General features: G+C 38.0%; 1 pseudogene; it reads left to right on the top strand.

Annotated features, from left to right (window-relative positions):
- The first annotated feature begins 334 nt into the window (after window positions 1-334).
- Window positions 335-11,478, top strand: part of LOC118670941 — a 30,179-nt pseudogene continuing 19,035 nt past the window's right edge.

Genomic DNA, 11,478 nt, shown 5'->3' with positions numbered 1-11,478 from the left:
ATAATGTTTATATATAAACTCAATTTTATTTATAGTGATAAATAAAAGTTTAAAACAATGCAATTATAATAGTATCAAAACTATTAATTACTTAGAAATACATAAAAGATGTGCAATATCTCTACATTTAAAAGCTCAAATCATGGCTAAGAAGCATTTTAAAATGACTCAATAAATGGAGAGATGTGTCATATTCGTGGATCAGAAAACTCAATTTGTTAAGATGTCAGTTCTCCCCAAAGTGATCAAAGTGATCCCATTCGAAATCCCTCCAGGCTTTTTTTGTAGAAATTAGCAAGCTGGTTCAAAAATATGAACACTTAGAATAGTCAAAATGATCTTGAAAGAAGATACTGTTTTTGGAAGTGTTACACTACCTTACTTCAGGACTTACTATGAAGACAGTGTGGTATTGATACAAAAATAGATTTAAAAGAATAGGGAGCCAGAAATTGTGTGAGTGTGTGTGTGTGCGCGCACGAACGCATGCACACATAAAATGCAATCAGTTGCTTTTCCACAAAACTTTCCAGGTAATTCAATGGGAAAATTCATTTCAAAAAATCCTGCTGGAACTATTAATTATCCATAGGTAAAATGATGTATCTTGACCCCTACCTCATGCATATGTAAATATTTATTTGAGTTGGATATTAGACTTAAAAGTAAAAATTAAAACCATAAGGCTCCTAGAAGAAAGTATAGGAGTACATGTTCATGACCTTGAGGTACATAATAATTTCTTAGGACAGAAAAAGCATTAGCTATGAAAAAAAATATTGATGAATTGGAAATAATAAAATTTAAAATAATTCTGTTCAAAAGATACCATTAAGAAAACTGAAAAGGCAAGCCACAGGCTGGGAGAAATACGCAATACATTTATCTAACAGAGGTCTTATCTAAAAAATATAAAGTCCCCATCCAAGGAAGAGCAGCCTCTTGATCACCACACCCTCTGTCTGAGGAACAGCAGCTGTGTGTGAAGCCTCCCCCCACCAGCCAGAGGAGCCACCACAACTGTGAACAGCACCCACCAGAGGAGCTGCTACCAAATGAGGAGCAGCTGCTACCACAACCGCCCGAGGAGCAACCGCAGCCCGAGGAGCCACTGCCACCCAAGGAGCAGCCACTGAATGACTCAACATCTAGATATGGTGGTGAGATCAAACATGGGTACACAAAGAAACCCCCAAAAGGAAAGAAAAGGAAGACTCGCCAGAAAAGCAGCTAAGTGATACAGAGGCATGCAACATGACAGAAAAAGAATTTAGATTAAGGGTCCTAGAGTGCATAAACCAGATGGAGGAAAAAATCAACAACTTATGCAAGAAGGAAGAAGAAACAGATGAAAAAAATCAATAAATTATGTAAGAACCAAGAAGAAATGAAGAGTGATATAGCTGCAATAAAAAACACCATTGAAAGTTTCAACAGTAGACTAGGAGAAGCGGAGGACCAAATTAGCAAATTAGAAGACAGGGAAACAGAACACACCCAAACTGAACAGCAATTGGAGAAAAAAATTAAAAGACAGGAGGAGAGCCTAAGGGAGCTATGGGACAACATAAAACGAAACAACATACGAATAATAGGGGTGCCAAAACAACAGAAAGAGGAACAAAGGTTAGAAAACCTATTTGAAGAAATAATATCAGAAAACTTCCCAGAGGTGGGGAAGAAAAAATCACACAAGCACAGAGAGTCCCAAACAAGGTGAACCCGAAAAGACCCACACCAAGACACATCATAATTACCATGGCAAATGTTCAGAACAAAGAGAGAATCTTAAAGGCTGCAAGAGAGAGATAGAAAGTTACATTCAAGGGATCTCCCATTAGATTATCAAATGATTTCTCAACAGAAACAGATCAGGCCAGAAAAGGATGGACAGAAATTTACAAAGTGATGCAAAGCAAAGGACTGAATCCAAGAATACTCTATCCAGCAAGGCTATCATTCAAAATTGAAGGGGAAATAAGAACTTTCACAGACAAAAAAAGGCTAAGGGAGTTTATCACCACCAAACCAGCAATACAATAAATGCTAAAGGGACTGGTGTAAAAAGAAGAAATAAAAAGCTCAGAAAGAAAACAGCCACACAAAAAAAGAAATGGCTACAAAAAAGTACCTTTCAATAATAACTTTAAACGTAAACGGACTAAATGATCCAACCAAAAGACGTCGAGTGGCTGAATGGATAAAAAAACATGACCCATACATTTGCTGTCTATAAGAGACCCACCTCAGAAGAAGGGACTCACACAGACTGAAAGTGAAGGGATGGAAAAATATCTTTCAGGCAAATGGAAATGAAAAAAAGCTGGGGTAACAATACTTATATCAGACAAAATAGACCTCAAAGTGAAGGCCATAAGAAGAGATGAGGAAGGCCACTTCATAATACTAAAGGCATCAATACAACAAGAAGCTATAACCCTGATAAATATATATGCACCCAATGCAGGAGCACCCAAATACATTAAAAAAAAAAAAAAAAAAAAACTCCTGGAAGATTTCAAAGGAGAGATCAACAACAATACAATCATAGTAGGGGACTTTAATACACCACTAACATCACTGGATAAATCCTCTAGATAAACAATCAGCAAAGAAACAGCAATCCTAAATGACTCACTAGATCAGATGGACTTAATTGACATCTTCAGAACACTTCACCCCAAAGCCACGGAATATACATTCTTCTCAAGGGCTCATGGGACATATTCAAAAATAGACCACATATTGGGTCACAAGCAAAGTATCCCCAAATTCAAGAAGCTTGAAATCATACCAAGCATCTTCTCAGACCACAGTGGCATAATATTAGAAATAAACTACAATAAAAACAACCCAAAATACTCAAACACTTGGAAGCTGAATAGCATGTTATTAAATATTGATTGGGTTACCAATGAAATCAAAGAACAAATTAAAAACATCCTGGAAACTAATGACAATGAAAACACAATAATCCAAAACCTATGGGACACAATGAAAGCAATCCTGAGAGGGAAGTTTATAGCTCTACAGGCCTATCTCAAAAAACAAGAAAAAATGCTAGTAAATCATCTAACTCTACAACTCAAAGAATTAGAAAGAGAGCAACAAGAAAACCCCAGAGTGAGCAGAAGGAAGGAGATAATAAAGATTAGAGCAGAAATAAATGACATAGAGACGAAAAAAACAATACAGAAAATCAATGAAACCAAGAGCTGGTTCTTTGAAAGGATAAACAAGATTGATGAACCTCTAGCCAGGCTCACCAAAAAGCAAAGAGAGAGGACCCAAATAAACAAAATCAGAAATGATAATGGCAAAATAACAACTGAACCCACAGAAATACAAATGATTGTTAAACAATACTATGGACAACTCTACTCCAACAAACTAGACAACCTGGAGGAAATGGACAAATTCCTAGAAAAATACAACATTCCAAAACTCAATCAGGAAGAATCTAAAAATCTCAACAGGCCAATAACTATGGAAGAAATTGAAGCAGTCATCAAAAAGTTTCCAGCAAACAAAAGCCCAGGGCCAGACGGCTTCACAGGGGAGTTTTACCAAACATTCAAGGAAGAACTAAAACCTATCCTCCTCAGACTACTACAAAAAATCTAAGAGGAAGGAACACTTCCAAGCTCATTCTATGAAGCCAGCATCACCCTAATACCAAAACCAGGTAAAGACAACACAATGAAAGAGAATTACAGGCCAATATCCCTCATGAACATAGATGCCAAAATCCTCAACAAAATCTTAGCAAATCGGATCCACCAGTACATCAGAAAGATCATACACCATGACCAAGTAGGATTTATACCAGGGATGCAAGGATGGTACAATATCTGCAAATCAATAAACATTATACATCACATAAACAAATTGAAAGAAAAAAACCACATAATCATATCAACTGATGCAGAAAAAGCATTTGACAAAATCCAGCACCCATTTTTGATAAAAACTCTCAGCAAGGTAGGAATAGAAGAATCATACCTCAACATAATAAAAGCCATATATGACAGGCCCACAGCCAACATCATACTCATTGGACAAAAACACCATTTCCCCTAAGAACAGGAACAAGACAGCGATGCCCACTCTTACCACTCCTGTTTGATATAGTACTGGAAGTATTAGCCATTTCAATTAGACAAGAAGAAGAAATAAAAGGCATACAAATTGGAAAAGAAGAAGTAAAACTGTCCTTATTCGCAGATGACATGATATTATACATAAAAAAACCCCTAAAGACTCCATCAAAAAACTATTAGACTTAATAAATGAATTCGGCAATGTAGCAGGATACAAAATTAACGCCAAGAAATCTATGGCATTTCTATACACGAATTGTGAACTTACAGAAAGAGAGACTAAAAAAAAATCCCATTTACCATTGCACCAAAAAAATTAAGATAGCTAGGAATAAACTTAACTAAGGAGGTAAAAGACCTCTACTCAGAAAACTACAGTACATTGAAAAAAAGAGATAGAGGAAGACATAAACGGAAGAACATACCATGTTCTTGGATTGGTAGAATCAACATCATTAAAATGTCCATACTACCCAAAGCAATCTATACATTCAATGCACTTCCCATTAAAATGCCAACGGCATATTTCACAGGCCTAGAACGAACTCTCCAAAATTCATCTGGAATAAAAAAAGACCCCGAATAGCTGCAGTGATCCTGAGAAAGAACTAAGTAGGATTTATCCCAGGGATGCAAGGATGGTACAATATCTGCAAATCAATAAACATGATACATCACATAAACAAATTGAAAGAAAAAAACCACATAATCATATCAATTGATGCAGAAAAAGCATTATCTACTTGATACCAGATATCAAGCTGTATTACAAAGCCACTGTTCTCAAAACTGCCTGGTACTGGCTCAAGAACACACATATAGATCAATGGAATAGAATAGAGAGCCCAGAAATCGGCCCGAACCAATATGCTCAATTAATATTTGACAAAGGAGGCAAGAACATACAATGGAGTCAAGATAGTCTCTTCAATAAATTGTGTTGGGAAAATTGGATGGATACATGCAAGAAAATGAAACTAGACCACCAACTTACACCATACACAAAAATAAACTCAAAATGGATAAAGGACTTAAATGTACGATGGGAAACCATAAAAATTCTAGAAGAATCCAAAGGCAACAAAATCTCAGACATATGCTGAAGCAACTTATTCACTGATACAGCTCTTAGGGCATTGGAAACTAAAGGGAAAATAAACAAATGGAACTACATCAAAATAAAAAGCTTCTGCACAGCAAAAGAAACCATCAACAAAACAACAAGAAACCCCACTGCGTGGGAAAACATATTTGCCAACGTCATATCTGATAAGGGCCTAATCTCCAAAATTTATAGGGAACTCATACAACTTAACAAAAGGAAGATAAACAATCCAATCAAAAAATGGGCAAAGGACCTAAATAGACACCTTTCAAAAGAGGACATTCAGAAAGCCAAGAGACATATGAAAACTTGCTCAAAGTCACTAATCATCTGAGAGATGCAAATCAAAACAACAATGAGGTACCATCTCACACCTGTCAGACTGGCTATCATCAACAAATCAACAAACGACAAGTGCTGGAGAGGATGTGGAGAAAAAGGAACACTTGTGCACTGCTGGTGGGAATGCAGACTGGTGCAACCACTATGGAAGACAGTATGGAGTTTCCTCAAAAAACTAAAAATGGAACTCCCATTTGACCCTGTGGTCTCACTTCTAGGAATAAATCCCAAGAAACCAGAAACACCAATCAGAAAGGATATTTGCACCCATATGTTCATAGCAGCACAATTCACCATAGCTAAGATCTGGAAACAGCCTAAGTGCCCATCAGTAGATGAATGGATTAGAAAACTGTGGTACATCTACACGATGGAATACTATGCTGCTGTAAAAAAGAAGGAACTTTTACCATTTGCAACAGCATGGATGGAACTGGAGAGCATTATGCTAAGTGAAATAAGCCAGTCAATGAAGGAAAAACACCACATGATCTCACTCACTCATGGATAATAAAGACCATTATAAACTTATGAACAAAAACAGATACAGAGGCGGAGCTGCCTCGAACAGACAAACTACAGCGGGAACGCCGGGGAAGGTCGAGGGGTGGGGGGGGGGGGGGGGTAAGAGTTCAACCAAAGGACTTGTATGATGCATATAAGCATCAATGGACATAAGACACTGGGGTGTAGGGGAGGCCGGGGGATTGTTAAGAGCGGGGAAAAAAAGGAGACATATGTAATACTCTTTGTAATACTTTAAGCAATAAAACAATTAAATAATAAAAAATATAAAGTACTTCTACAAGTCAAAAATAAAAAGAGAACCCAATTTTTAAATGGATAAAGACTTTCACAAGAGACAACATACAAATTATCAATAAACATGTAGAAAGGTGCTCAAAATCATTACACATTAGGGAAATGCAAATTAAAACCAGAGCAACGTGCCACTTGACACCCATTAACAAATTAACAAGACTGACAATATTAAATGTTGGCAAGGAGGTGAAGCAACTGGAATTTTCTTACAGTGTTAGTGGGAGTGTTTCCAACCACTTGGAGTAACAGCTTAGGAGTTTTGAAATAAGATTAAACATTCACCTATCATATGACCCACCAATTCTACTCTTAGGAATTTACCCAACAGAAATGAAAACATAGGTCACTGGAGAGTTGAGAGGCAGAGATGTTTTGTGGGTGTAATTGGGATGGAATCCAAACTGGAGTGGGTGGAGGTGTGTGAGGGAGGTAAAGAAGTGGAGAAAGATTAGTAGCTAGGGGGTGTGTGGGAAATTGAGTTTTTGCTTGTTATGACACAGCCTTGAGCATGTTAGGTTTATATATATGCCACACCAAAATCAAAATAAATTCCAAACAGTATTGTTTAACCAAATAAAAAAACTTTAGGAAAATAAAATATTGTGAAATACCCAGAGGAGAGTTCGGAGGATATAACTTTGTCTAGAAGCAGTATATTAAATAAAAATTTAGAAAGGCTATTCCTAGCTACATGAACTCTTGAAAACATGTCAAAAATAAAATAAATTAAATCCAAACAGACCAGGAAAAAAATTTGCACCAAATCTAACATTATTAGTATGAGAAAAGACCTTTTTGTTGTTGTTGTTAATCCTCATCAGAGGATATTTTTCCGTTGATTTTTAGGGAGAGTAGAAGAGAGAGGGGAAGACAGAGAGAAACATTGATGTGAGAGAAACACATCCATTGGTTCTTTCCTGCACGAGCCCTGACCAGGGTCAGAGCCCGGGAGGAACCTGCAGTCAACATACCCTTGAGAAGAATCAAACCCAGGACCCTTTGGTCCGCAGGCCAAGCTCTATCCACTGAGCCAAACCGGCTAGGGTGTGAAAAGACCTTTTAATTGATTTTTTAAAATTTCTCCAATGAATAAATAAAAAAAGGACATAAACCTAACATTCAAAAAACTAGCTCCAGTGGACAAATAAATAAAATAATATTCAAATTGTTCTAATAGAAGAAGTTAAAATACTAAATTTTCATTTGCTACTAAATTAGCAAAAAAAAAATTTTAACTAACATACCTAATGCTGGCAAAGAGGTAGTTTATAAGTAGATATATAAAGAATCAATATATAATTACATATCACTATAAATTGGCAGAACTTTTTTCAAAGTCATTTTGGCACAAGACATCAATTGTCATCAAATTGTTCTGACTGTTGCTTAGAGTCAACAGCATTTCATTGCAGATAGCCTACGGATAAAGATGTCCTTAGTAAAATTAGTTATTATAACAAAAGGGGGGAAATGAAGCAATTTAAATATCTAGACAGAAAAGAAATGGTTAGGCATCCTGGTTAAAAGCTTAGGGACCCTGCCTGTCCAGCATGGCTCAGTGGTCGAGCATCAACCTGTGAACCAGCAGATCAGGGTTGGATTCTTATGGCATATGCCCCGGTTATGGGCTCGATCCCCAGTAGGGGGCGTGCCAGGGGTAAAGGGGGCAGGTGATAAATGATCTCTCTCATCACTGATGTTTCTATCTCTTTCTTTCCTTTCCTTTCCAAAATCAATTAAAATATTTTTTTAAAAAGCTTAGGCCCTGGAATCAGACCTGGGCAGACTCCAGCTCTGCCCCTCAAGGACTGTGTTACTAAGTGCCCTCCAAAATTTCTCATCTGAAAATTTAAAAAGAGGAAGTAAATAATATCACCTGCCATCCTTAAGTTGTGGAAAATAAATGAGATAAACATGGAAAGCACATGGCAGTCAGCTTAGTGTATAATAAACATAGTACATGTTCAATATTATCATTCCTTCTGCTTGACAAAATACCATTTAGCCATGAGAAATATTTAGAGAATATTTTAGAGAAACATTTAGCAAAATGCATATGATATATTAAGTAGTAAAAATATTTGCATTGCAATATAATAAACCACCTAGTTCTAATAAAATATATGCGACTGCATGGAGCCCAGAGGTATTAAATGAGCTTGATAATGTTGTATTTGGATGATAAGAATATGGAGAAATGTTATTTTGCATCGCTCTTATAATATTATTTGCATATATAAAAATAAATTCACAGCCCAGACAGCATGGCTCCGTGGTTGAGTATAGACCTATGAACCAGGAAGTCACAGTTCTAGTCTCGGTTGGGGCACATGCCCAGGTTGTGGGCTTGATCCCCATTGTAGGTCTTGTAGGAGGCAGCCAATCAATGATTCTTTCTCAGCATTGATATTTCTATCTCTCTCTCTCCCTCTCCCTTCCTCTCTGAAATCAATAAAGATATAATTAATTAATTAATTAATTAATTAATTAATTAATGTATCCGTCCAATTTTTCCAACACCATTAGTGACTTTAAGCAAGGAAACATTCTCTATCAGCCCAAAAGTTCCAATTTTTTATTCAGAAGCTGGGAGAGGTGAGGGCAGTAGACCTGGGAAGCCAGATCTCTCCCTTGCTTATTGTCCTTGACCATCAGTTGAGCCAGAAAGCCAGTCGCCTCTTGGTGGTGACTAAGGGCTCCATCTTTTCAAGCTTTCTCACTGAATTCATGGGCACACTGACTGTGTCTCCACTGTCCCACCTTTACAGGTTCTGTCCCTAACCATATCACACAAGCAGGTACACAGAAGAGCCATAGAAAGATGGGCCACACCTGGTATGCCTTCTGCAAAGCTGCATTTTCCAAGCCAGGTGTTGCCTGAAAGCCTCTTTCCTATTCAAAAACCCTTCAGGCTGTGCCTAATCCAGATGATTAAGTAGGGCTTTGCTTTTAACTGCTTCGTGCCTCTGTGGGTTGGTTATGTCAACACAACACCAAGGTTGTGGTAGTACAGATAAGTGACTTTAAGCAATAAAAGGTTTGGGAACAAAATTGAGACCCAGTTCAAGCAATTGTTTGAGGAAGAAAATGGTTTATTCATTTTTCAATATAAGTAGCTAATGGTAGTTGTGACTAAAACCTGCTTAGAATAAACTTGAATCACAGCAAATGAAAACAGTTTCACACCATTCATCTTGGAGCTTGAGGCATCGTGCAGTCCAGAGATGTTTTATTTAGCATATACGGAGCATCCGCTGTGGCCAGGCATTACACTAAATACTTCAAATAAATTCTCAGGGTTGAAAAAGAATAAAGATCATGTATTCTAACCATTCCATAGGTTATTGGATCTGACTTACAGTATCTCCATCAAGAAGAACTCTTGTGAGGTTCCCAAGGCAGTTCATCCCACTTCAGGTCAGCTCTGACTGTTAGCAAGTCCTCCCTTGGCTTAATTCATAATTCCCATTCATCAGTTATGCTGAGGGGACTATAATCAACTATTACCTCTTGCTAAGAACATGAAGTACTCCTCTCCCTTGCATTGGCATAACCGTCCCTAGTTGTCTCTTACCCTGTGACTCAGCAAAAGTTGCAGATTCTTTTAGATGTAGAAGTTGACAATTCACCAAACATGTATTCTGTACTCTGACACCCATGCAGAAATACGGAGCTCCCGGGCTAGTTAAACAGCAGCTAGGTGCTGGATTTCAAGATGCTGGTGTTCAGTCTATGCAATTAGGAACCCAATAGAAGCAAATTAATCTTTTAGGTTCTTGGATGATAAGTCACAAATTCCATAAAAGGCCCAACTCTCAGCCCCTAACACTGAAGATTAGTGGCTTTCCATCCTGAATATAAATGTTTGGTCCTCTTGAGGCAGACTCGCTCTCAGAGGGAGTTCTGACCAAAAGTGGCTACCCCACCCTGGTTATGAGGAAATGCTTTGCCTAAGAAGCAGAAATAAGTAGGTGTGGGGAGGCTTGATGGATGAAAGAAATGCCCTGAAAGAAAACTCATTAAATTTTTAAAATTTTAAATAATTGTGCTAGATGAACCTGAAGCAAATTTTTTGTGGAAACTGGCTTTGAATTTGGAGTTCTCTACCCACTCAAGTCACTATTCTAAAGGGACAAAAAGACATTGTTGAATATACATGCAAAAACTCAGAAGGTTTATCGCTCATGTACCCACCATGGAAAGATTATCCAAGAAACTACTTTGGCAAAACACAAGAGGAACTTAAGAAAGGGAAAGAAATGGGATAAAAGAAAGATGGATTGCTACAGATGACCCAGAAGACGTGCCACCAGGCTGGACTGTCTGGAGTGCCCTCTGTCAGGCAGCAAAGTTCTAGAACCAGAAAGCTAAATTTCTGTTTTTATGGGTTCATTCACACTTGAGAAGGCCTTTATTAAAAAGCTCATAGCTCTCTAAAAATATGGATCTCCCTTGAGCCGGTCTCTGATCCATCTCGTCTTCTCCCACAGTGGCTCATTCACACACCATCAATAGTGTTCCAGGAGCCATATCCAGCCCCTGGCCTCGCAGCTTTCCCCGGGATCCACCTCTGATCATCTTGCAGGGGATTTCCGACTGCAGAACAAACAGAACTGCTGAATTCCAAGTCTTTGAGTCTGTGGTGACTACTCTTAAGTCAGGACATAACTGACCATCAAATTGATATATACTGTCTGAACAAAATGGACAAAATGTTTAAAACCAAACAGTTCTTGAGAGTTCAGGATATATGGCTTCTATTTTTGTCCCGGGGAAGAGGAAAAAAGCAGGTGTGTAAAGCTGAAGGCCTTCCTAGCGGGCACTCAGATAATAATCCTTTCACACGAACTGTTTCTTAACTGTTTCTTGTTCTGCTTCTCTTTGCGGAGTCCCCCCAGCAACTCTGCCTCACCTGACATAGGAAAGACACTGGGTGTTTTAACAGGCCCAGAACTGGGCACTGCTTTAAATCCATGGTCTTTCAGGAATTGTTTAATGATTATGAAAGCCTGTTGTGAGGGTGGTAGTGGGAGACAGACGAAGAGACCGTGTCTGATAACTCAGCCTCTGCTCATCTGTCCCTAAACATTAGCTCAGCGCCCCCCGCCC

The sequence above is a fragment of the Myotis myotis genome, unplaced genomic scaffold, assembly GCF_014108235.1.
Source record: "Myotis myotis isolate mMyoMyo1 unplaced genomic scaffold, mMyoMyo1.p scaffold_m19_p_1, whole genome shotgun sequence".
Classification (NCBI taxonomy): Eukaryota; Metazoa; Chordata; class Mammalia; order Chiroptera; family Vespertilionidae; genus Myotis; species Myotis myotis.
Note: the sequence above shows the minus strand (reverse complement) of the source record. Positions and strands in the feature narration are given on the sequence as shown.